The sequence below is a fragment of the Parasteatoda tepidariorum genome, chromosome 9 (genome assembly GCF_043381705.1).
Source record: "Parasteatoda tepidariorum isolate YZ-2023 chromosome 9, CAS_Ptep_4.0, whole genome shotgun sequence".
In the NCBI taxonomy this organism is placed as follows: Eukaryota; Metazoa; Arthropoda; class Arachnida; order Araneae; family Theridiidae; genus Parasteatoda; species Parasteatoda tepidariorum.
Window position 1 is genome coordinate 27,820,837 of NC_092212.1, and position 9,464 is coordinate 27,830,300.

At 30.4% G+C, this 9,464-nt stretch overlaps 1 protein-coding gene across 1 annotated transcript in view; it reads left to right on the top strand.

Annotated features, from left to right (window-relative positions):
• Positions 1-1,095: 1,095 nt before the first annotated feature.
• Positions 1,096-9,464, top strand: part of LOC107446510 (multiple coagulation factor deficiency protein 2 homolog) — a 30,536-nt gene continuing 22,167 nt past the window's right edge. Inside the window, exon 1 of the mRNA XM_071185177.1 lies at positions 1,096-1,196. The gene's annotated coding sequence lies outside the window, so the exon portion shown is untranslated. The remainder of the gene's footprint in view (positions 1,197-9,464) is intronic.

Consider the following 9,464-nt stretch of genomic DNA (forward strand, 5'->3'; position numbering starts at 1 on the left):
TTGGGCTCATAAAAATGTGCAAAAACTGAGAATATATATATATAAATCCCTCTATGTTGAGCCACGGTAGCTCAGTGGTTAGAGCGTTCGTAGGTGACCCATGTTTGAATTCCAGCGAGTACGAATTCTGTTCCTGGCTGCTCGCGATGACTAAAGTGCTGACGTGAAATATTCGCAGGTGAGTACGGAAAAAGGGTTAAAATCCTCTTGCCATCAACAGGGTGCGTAGCCAAATTATTCAACAAAAAATAAGCACCTTTTAAGCACTCAAAATTTTTTTTAATATTTTTAATTAAAATAATATTAAAGTATCATAACTAGACAGGATTGGAAATTTTTTGACAATTGACGGTTTTATCTTGTTTTAACAGTCATGTCAAAAAAAATTGTTAGTGAAAATTGTTAAAAATCATGAAATTTTGAATCATGTAAAACGTTTGGCGTTTTCATGCGCTACGACTGACAATGCGCCGAAACAGATTGGGGTTGAATTAATTATGAAAACGTTGAATAGAACATTGTGGCCTGTGTCGTGGCGAAAATCAACATAGTAAAGAAAAAATCTCATTTTGAAAAAGGGACAATTAGGCACTTTTTAAAAACATCCAATGAAAAAAGCACCTTTAAAGACTTTTAAAAAACGAAAATAAGCACCTTTAAGCACTTTTTAAAAACGCTACGCACCCCTGCATCAAGCTTATCATCTGAGGTATTCGTGGTTTTCCTCTCCATGTAACTTTAATGTGGGTTAGTTCGATCAAAAAATTCCCCACGAAGCTTAGTTTGTCTCAATGCTTGATACAAAAGTTCCCTGGTCTTCTGGGTTGGGTTCAAGTTTACAAGACTCTTGAGCTGAACATTGATAGTCGTAAGCTCAGAATTGGATGTTCAAAGCCGGGTCCTAGGAAGCATTTCTGAAAGCTTATTCAAGTTTCGTTTGAAAAATGAGAATGAGATGCTCAGCGTTTTTTTTCCCGCTAAAATATCGTACAACGATATTAAAACAGATAATATCGATCTCTGAACGGATGAACTGTTGAAAAAAAATATATCGAGTAAGCGTTTTATTTTATTTTTAATAATCTTATCTCAGAGCTCCGTAAAGAAGCAGGTGAGAAATGTTCCACGCTTTTAACCGTTGGTTATCGTTTGCAAAATGAATTGACTTTTGTTCTCGTTCTTCTCTTCAATAAAAAGTAAGTTTATTTTCAACAGCTGATTTGTTTTTAAATTATAATAGCCTATTTTAAATAGAAAGACTAATGCTTAGCTTTTGATATAATTATAATTTTTTTTTCATTTGTAATAAGATATAGACATTGGACAATATCGTTTTCGTTGCTTTCTTTTTAACAAAAATTTCAAAGATTACCAATTACAAAAAAATTGCTCATGGCGTAGAAAAATTATAGCTGTTTATTTAACTCTACCAAAGAGTAAGAAAGAAATCATTTTTTAAATTTACATAAAAATTTAAAACCTTTCTGATAAAGGAAACTAACATAAAACAATATTATTTTTTAAACGGATCAAAATTGTTTGACAACATTCAAAGATTGTTTTCTTCTGTTACCTGAAAACAGGGATTCCGAGGTCCTTGAAAAATTTTAGTAGTGATTTTAATTTACCATTTTATTAAGCGGTTTAGAAGTCAGAATTTTTATGCATATATACTTTCTATGGAAAAATTTTTTAGTGGTGGTTATTTAAAAATTAAATTATCGATATTTGTTTAATTTTCGTGACTACATTTCAAAATTTACAAGACCCACGGAAGCCGTGCTGAATATCCTCAGAAAAAAAGCCTTATTCTTTTTAGAGCCAAATGACTCACGCTTATCAATTTTTTAATGAATAAGTTAAATTTTAAAATAAGTGAAAAACACGATAATGTAGAATAATTAAACGATGGAAAAAACTTAAAAAATCAATTAATTTACAGAACGTTTAAAACCTCTTAGAATCAAGGTCGGTAAGGTTTCGGTTACTATGGTAAAATACACGGAACAAAAGATGATTTTCAACGTCCTGCCCAAAAAACCCTTGTTGAAAATCGCTTTGTCAACTGTCCAAAACTATTCTTTTCATTGCTAGATGTAAAAAGTTTATTTTAAGCAATGCTGCAAGATTGAGACTTTAGCAGTAAAATGTAACACGTAGGACAAAATTATTAACACAAACTGTCTCGTAAATATTATTAGTATGAACTATCGCTAAAAGCGATCATTATAATATAGTTATAAACAACTGTTTGAAACGATCATAATAAATAACTTTCTAAATAGAAAACTGTTTTATCTGTCCAAAACTATGTAAACTGTCCAAAATTGCATATTGTCGAGTAGTTTTTGGGAAAAATACTAAGAGTTTAGAAAATCGCAAAAAACTATAACAGGTAAAAAATAAAATAGATTTTATAATTAATTTAGAATCTCATCTTTAAGGCACTTTTAAAGAATGAAAGTAATAGTTGCTTCTTTTGAATTTATTAAAAGCTATTTAGATATTATTTGAGTCATATGAGATTTTATTTAACTATTTATAATTATTATATATTTAAAATTTATGAATATGATTTTATGCAAATAGTGGGATATTAGTTGATATAGAACTAGCATTTAAAATTGTATATTAGTATACTGAAAAGTGCAAAAACTGAAAAGTAAATTATTTCATTAGAGCAGCGGTACACAATTTTTTCTTACTACGGAGCCTTAGAGGATCGAACTTCTTTTGGCGGAACCCCGATTTAATGAAATTTTTTTTCATCAGCAATTGAAAACATGTTAACCAAAGAAAAACTTCGAATCACTTAAAAAAAATATTTAATGCTAGGAATTATACAAATTTTTTCATGATTTTGTTATTTTTCATCACTTAAAATTAGATGTTATGCCAGATAGTTGATATGAAATTATGCTTTCTTGCGAATAATATGCTATTTTTATAACTGTTGTGAGTTTGCAACTGTTACTCACGACTGTTAGGTCAAGTTTAGCCTGTTTAAAGCCAGCGAAGTTTGCGCTTATTTTGAAAATGGCGCAAAACGTCAATATGGAGAATAGCCACAGTTTAGTGGTCTAGTTTTTTAATTTTTAAAAACTTACTCTAATGCTGCATTACCTGGGATCATAAAAATGTGCAAAAACTGAGAATAAGGCAGTCATTTTGATAATTTTCATCTAGGTGGGAAAATGTCGCCAAATTGACGATTTTTAAAAAAAAGTTTAATAATTTTTAAAATATTTAAGCTATTTTTTTTGTTCTAAAGCCCTGATAATTCTTCACGGCAAGATTATATCTATAGAGATTCAAGTTTAAGGCACTTAGACTGTGGCTTTTTTATTTTCTTCGAAAATGTTCCGAGAAACAGCTTTAAATGAAGACGGAAAAGAATGGTACTCAGAAAATCAGAGAAACACATTTCTTTTTTAAATTGGTTATGTTAATTTTAAAAAAAAAAGTACTAGAGCAATGATTGTTTTATTAATTTTATTTATTTATTTTTTTGAAAATCTTTTGCACTGAAATTTTGCTTGAATAATTTCGTAAAAATAGTCGAAACATGTAATAAATAATGATTGTATATAAATCTAATTAAAGGATTCAAAAGCCATTACTTGTTTAAGAAAAAAATGTTCCAACTCTAGGAACCCAAGAGTTCTGCAGAACACCATTTGGGAATCGCTGCTTCAGAGCTTTTTTTAAGAGCAAGATTAAAATGTCTAAATTGTTGTCTACCAATATTTTATATCAGCACAATCTATATCTGTTTTTTATCCCCCAAGAAAAGTAAATAGTTATTTATAGTTCATAATTTAGAATTGAAAAAACTAATTTTACTCCTCACCAAAGTCAGCTATAAATGAGATGATTTTTCTACCGTTATTGCTTCCGCCTTAATTTCAGCCTTACGAAGGACCGTACAGCTAATAGTTTTTTTCATTCTCAAATTCTAATAATATTTTTTTGCCAAGAGTACCTTTGTTGCCAATTTTCTTATAAAGCTGGAAGTAAACTGACTCATTGCATTTTCTCAATCTTATGCCAATCCTAATTATTTCCATGATAAATATTTACACTGGTCATTATTTTCTCACTCCATTAACGCGTTCACTCCATGATCAATATTTACACGCTAGATTGTCTCTTCTTGGCAGCGCACGGGAGTAAAAACTGGTAAAAAAAAAAAAATTTCCTTTTTTAGTTTTCTTCCGGGAATAATAAAAATCCATAACTACCAATTGTTTTTAACGGATGCAATTTTTATATTGAATTGCTTCTTCGCTGTGATAAATTTCCTTACAGTGAATTGCTATTGTTGAGAATAAATTAACTCCTCCATACCTGCCAACTTTTAATTCCTTCAATTATGATTTTTCCCAGTGGTATTATAACGGAATTTCAATTTTAAGCAACGAAATACGTTGTAATAGAAAAAACTTGAGCTTAAATAGTTGAAAGAAACGCATAATAATATATATGCGTAAGTTTTTTAAAAATAGTGGTGATCAAAATCATTTAAAAATTAAGTTTATAAAAGAAAAAATAGTATATATTTACTACCACTTTAAATGTAAAAATAAAATTTTACACCAAATGCGTAAAAGTTGGCAGGTATGCTCCTCCCGAATATTATCTAATATTGAAATAGTTCTTCTACCAGTATTTTCTCTTTTTCCTTACCAATATTTTCCCGGCGTGAACGTGTTAACCTATATCAAAAATTCACTAAAAGTTGGACAATTTTTTAGTACAAAACAGTAAAAGCATGGAAATTATGGCTTCATGCTGAACAAGAAAAATCGACTAAATTTAGCGGCAACTTAACTGGTTTGACACCCTGAATTGTCAAACAATAACAACTCAACTAAACATGGTTACATAATTTGTTTTTTCTATCTTGTTAACTGAATAGCGAAATTAATACTTTTATTGGAATTAATATAGAATTTACTGAAAGTTAAATAGGTTCATACTCACAATATTTTTTATTGCAGAGAGTGAAAGAACGATCAGAAACAAATCGGTCGAAAAAAATATTTAAGTACCACGATTTTTTAAGGGTAAATATTATTTTCATAGTCGTAACTACAAACCTTACCAGTTCTTTGAGAAAACCGTGTTGAAAAACGCTGGTTTAAATTATTTAAATGTAATGATAGTCCGAATTATAATAAATCAAATTTATCAAAACAAGAATGAATACAAAATTTTTCCTACCCTACCTAATTAAATATAAAAATATTATCTTCCAGAAAAATCCGTAAAAGTTGGTAGGTATGGATGTTTGTTTAAAACTTAAGAGCTAGTTTAAATACCAGAGAAAAGTATTCATATTGTGTTTTCATACCTGCCAACTTTCACTCTTTCCGAGAGATTTTCAGAGTGGTTGTAAAACAAAAATAAACGAAAAACAATTTGACTCGAAAATATATTTATATTTTGATCTCGTTGAAAATCGCTTGAGGCCAAGTTTATTATATTTTTATATATTTATTGTAATTATTTATATGTAGTGGTGGTCAAACTCATAATTATCATTATAATTCAAAAAGTTAATTGGAATAACCCAACGCCTCCTATAACTGAAAGACTCCACACGGTTTTTTATATGTAGTCCGATCAGACCACTTTGAAGGATATCCACTTACCGAACGAGTCATTTAATACAGAATATAGTTGAAAAAAGAAAGTGGTAGCAAATATATGACTAAAAATTTATTTTATTTATGAATATTATTGGCTTGCCTTATTCACTTGTCGACCACTACAGATTCAATTCTCAAATATATAAGATAAATTTCTCTCAATTACTTTTATAAAAGATTTTGGGTACATGCGCACAACTAGTTCGCTTTTTAAGCAGTCTGCGTGGACTACTTATGAAAGACCGTGTGTAGGCTTCCTGATGTAGGAGGAGATGAATAACCTGAATAGTGCTACCACTTTAAATATGAAAATAAAAAGGAGTTAGCAGGTATGTGTTTCATACCTGCCAACTCTTCCGGATTTTCCGGAAGATTTTATTTTCATATTTAAAGTGTTAGCAATACTCGGGGTATTCCAATTAACTTTTTGAATTGTAATGGTAATTATAAATGAATTTGACCACCACTTCATATAAATAATTACAATAAATGTAGGAAAGCATAATAATCTTGGCGCAAGCGAATTTCAACGGGATCAAAATATAAATATATTTTTGAGTTAGACTGTTTTTCGTTTATTGCTATACAACCACTCTGAAAATCCATTCTCGGAAAGGGTGAAAGTTGGCAGGTATGGTGTTTTAAGTCTTTCGTATAAACAAATGAATGAGATCACTTATTTTGATTCGANAGTTACTTTTCTCAACAACTGAAATTTAGAATAGTGTGATTAAGAAAAATATGTGAACTGCTTGCATTTTCAGATTAATATTGAACTGTACAGGTTTAGAATTTTCTACGGTGAAAAGTTTTCGGAACTTCAGTATTCAAAAAAGTATGTAAAAGCTAGACGTTGAGAACGTATCCAATGAGCGAGCAAAGCGAGCTTTGGATTGCGAAGCAATCCGAAATGAACTGCGAAAGCAGTTCCGGGGGTTGGCGAGCGCCAGCGAGCAGGGGGCGAAGCATCCTAGTATAAGATAAATTTCTCTCAATTACTTTTATAAAAGGTTTTGGGTACATGCGCACAACTGGTTCGCTTTTTAAGCAGTCTGCGTGGACTACTTATGAAAGACCGGTGGAGGCTTCCTGATGTAGGAGGAGATGAATAACTTGAATAGTGCTACCACTTTAAATATGAAAATAAAAAGGAGTTAGCAACTCCTCCGGATTTTCCGGAAGATTTTATTTTCATATTTAAAGTGGTAGCAATACTCGGGTTATTCCAATTAACTTTTTGAATTGTAATGGTAATTACAAATGAATTTGACCACCACTTCATATAAATAATTACAATAAATATTGGAAAGCATAATAATCTTGGCGCAAGCGAATTTCAACGGGATCAAAATATAAATATATTTTTTGAGTTAGACTGTTTTTCGTTTATTGCTATACAAACACTCTGAAAATCCATTCTCGGAAAGGGTGAAAGTTGGCAGGTATGGTGTTTCAAGTCTTTCGTATAAACAAATGTATGAGATCACTTATTTTGATTCGATATTAACAGGGTTACCTAGGGCGACAAAAAATGCAAAAAGGGCTGATTAAAAAAAATTAAAATTTTCAACTTTTTATGGCAATTTTCAGTTTACTATAGAAAAAAACGTGAAAGTTTTTGTTTTAATATGAATAATTTGAAATGTAGGTCATAGTTATGATTGAAGAATTATAGAGATAATAAATGTATAAAAGTGAATTGAGTTTCTACCACTTCATTTATTTGTAGTCTTTATACTAACATTTTCGTGCCGAGGGCAATCAATAAATGCTAGCGTAAAACGTAATCAATCAAGGCAGAAAGATAAAATAGGTCACCAAACTAATTCTTTAGCATTCTTCGTGGATATAGTTTAATTTATTTAATTCATCACTATTAAATCTAAAATAAGAAAAATTATAGTTGCATTTTGAACTAACATTGATTAAGGTGAAACTCAAATTAGCAAAGTCCTCTTTTTAGCTACCGCTTTTTTTTCCAATTTTTATTCCGACTTTGTGAGAATACTTTTATGAATCACCCTTCCAGGAAAAGAATAATGGGTTAATAAGATGACATTTCATCTTTGGAAAGTTATCAACCAAACAACTATTTATCCTAACACCATACCCATACCCTCCAACTTAAGAGGATTTTGAAAATAACCATAGTAGAAATTTTTAAAGCAAATGGATCTCTCATAAAACTTTTATCAGAACTTAAAAATCTAGCCATATGGCCTGCACTTTTATAAGTAATAGTGGACAAGTTACGCTAAAATTAATTTTTTTAAAATATTAAGACATTAATTTTGCTACCGTCTGAAAAGAAGATTTCTGAAACTACGGAAATTCCGTAGCAGTTGGAGGGTATGCATACCTACGCACTTTTACGCTTGTCAAGAAAAATTAATATTAGGGCTGCTGGCTCTTCTTCAGAGGCATCAGATATGAATATGGTTAAATCATTTAAATGTTAGGAGAGTCAAAATGATTTTAAATTAAATTTAATCAAATGAAATTAAAGTGCGAAAACATAAATTCTTTAACTTCGTTATAAATAAAAAATAAAGTTCTCGTGGAAACCCGAAATACTTATTTAGTAAATTCCAGCCAACAAATTTAACCCTTTCGCGCCGACTGTAAAAATACGTGTCAGCAAAAAACCGTATCAATCAGGGTAAGAAAATAAAACTGGTAATCAAAGTATTTCTTTAGCAGTTTATTTGTGGGCGGAGTTATAATTCTTCGATTTATTTAATTCACCATTACTTTGNAAGGTGAAACTCAAATTAGCAAAGTCCTCTTTTTAGCTACCGCTTTTTTTTTTCAATTTTTATTCCGACTTTGTGAGAATACTTTTATGAATCACCCTTACAGGCAAAGAATAATGGGTTAATGAGATGACATTTCATCTTTGGAAAGTTATCAACCAAACAACTATTTATCCTAACAGTGTTAGGATAAATAGTTGCACTTTTACGCTTGTCAAGAAAAATTAATATTAGGGCTGCTGGCTCTTCTTCAGAGGCATCAGATATGAATATGGTTAAATCATTTAAATGTTAGGAGAGTCAAAATGATTTTAAATTGAATTTATTCAAATGAAATTAAAGTGTAAAAACATAAATTCTTTAACTTCGTTATAAATAAAGTTCTCGTGGACACCCGGAATACTTATTTAGTAAATTCCAGCCAACAAATTTAAGCCGGCTAATTTTAATTTCTGTTTTCACAGAGGTTACAAATTTACCGAAGAATCTGGAAAATTTAAAGTAAATACTTGTTTATAGAAAGTGGTAGATTAAAAGAGTCAATAACAATGTTATATGCAGATACTGATACTACAATAGAAGTAGAACTAATTACAATGAAAAAAAAAAGTTTATTAGACAAATTTTTGATAATTCTCTCATTATTTTATTTCCGCATTTTCATCACACATTGCAGATACGTTTCATGAAACCAAATATTTTATTTGTACATGCTCCGGACACGATAAAATATTTCAAAAAACGGTAAGGTACTACAAACTAAAATTTGCAGATTTTCGGTTAATTTTGCCAAATTTTTAAAAGATTTAACCCGACGTAACTACATAAGTCTTTGAATTAGTTAGAAGTAGTGATGAGTAAAAAACCCTATAAATAGAATTTGCTAAACCAAGAATCATACATTAAGAAACTACCACAAGAAAATATTTATCCGCGGTCCAGAGCAAGTTGGCATCTCTGCGTTTAACACGTTGAGCGCAGTGTCAGCCACCGGTGGCTGACACTGAAATTACATTTAAGCTGCGTCTGCAACAGCTTGCTGACACTGACCTTTCACATA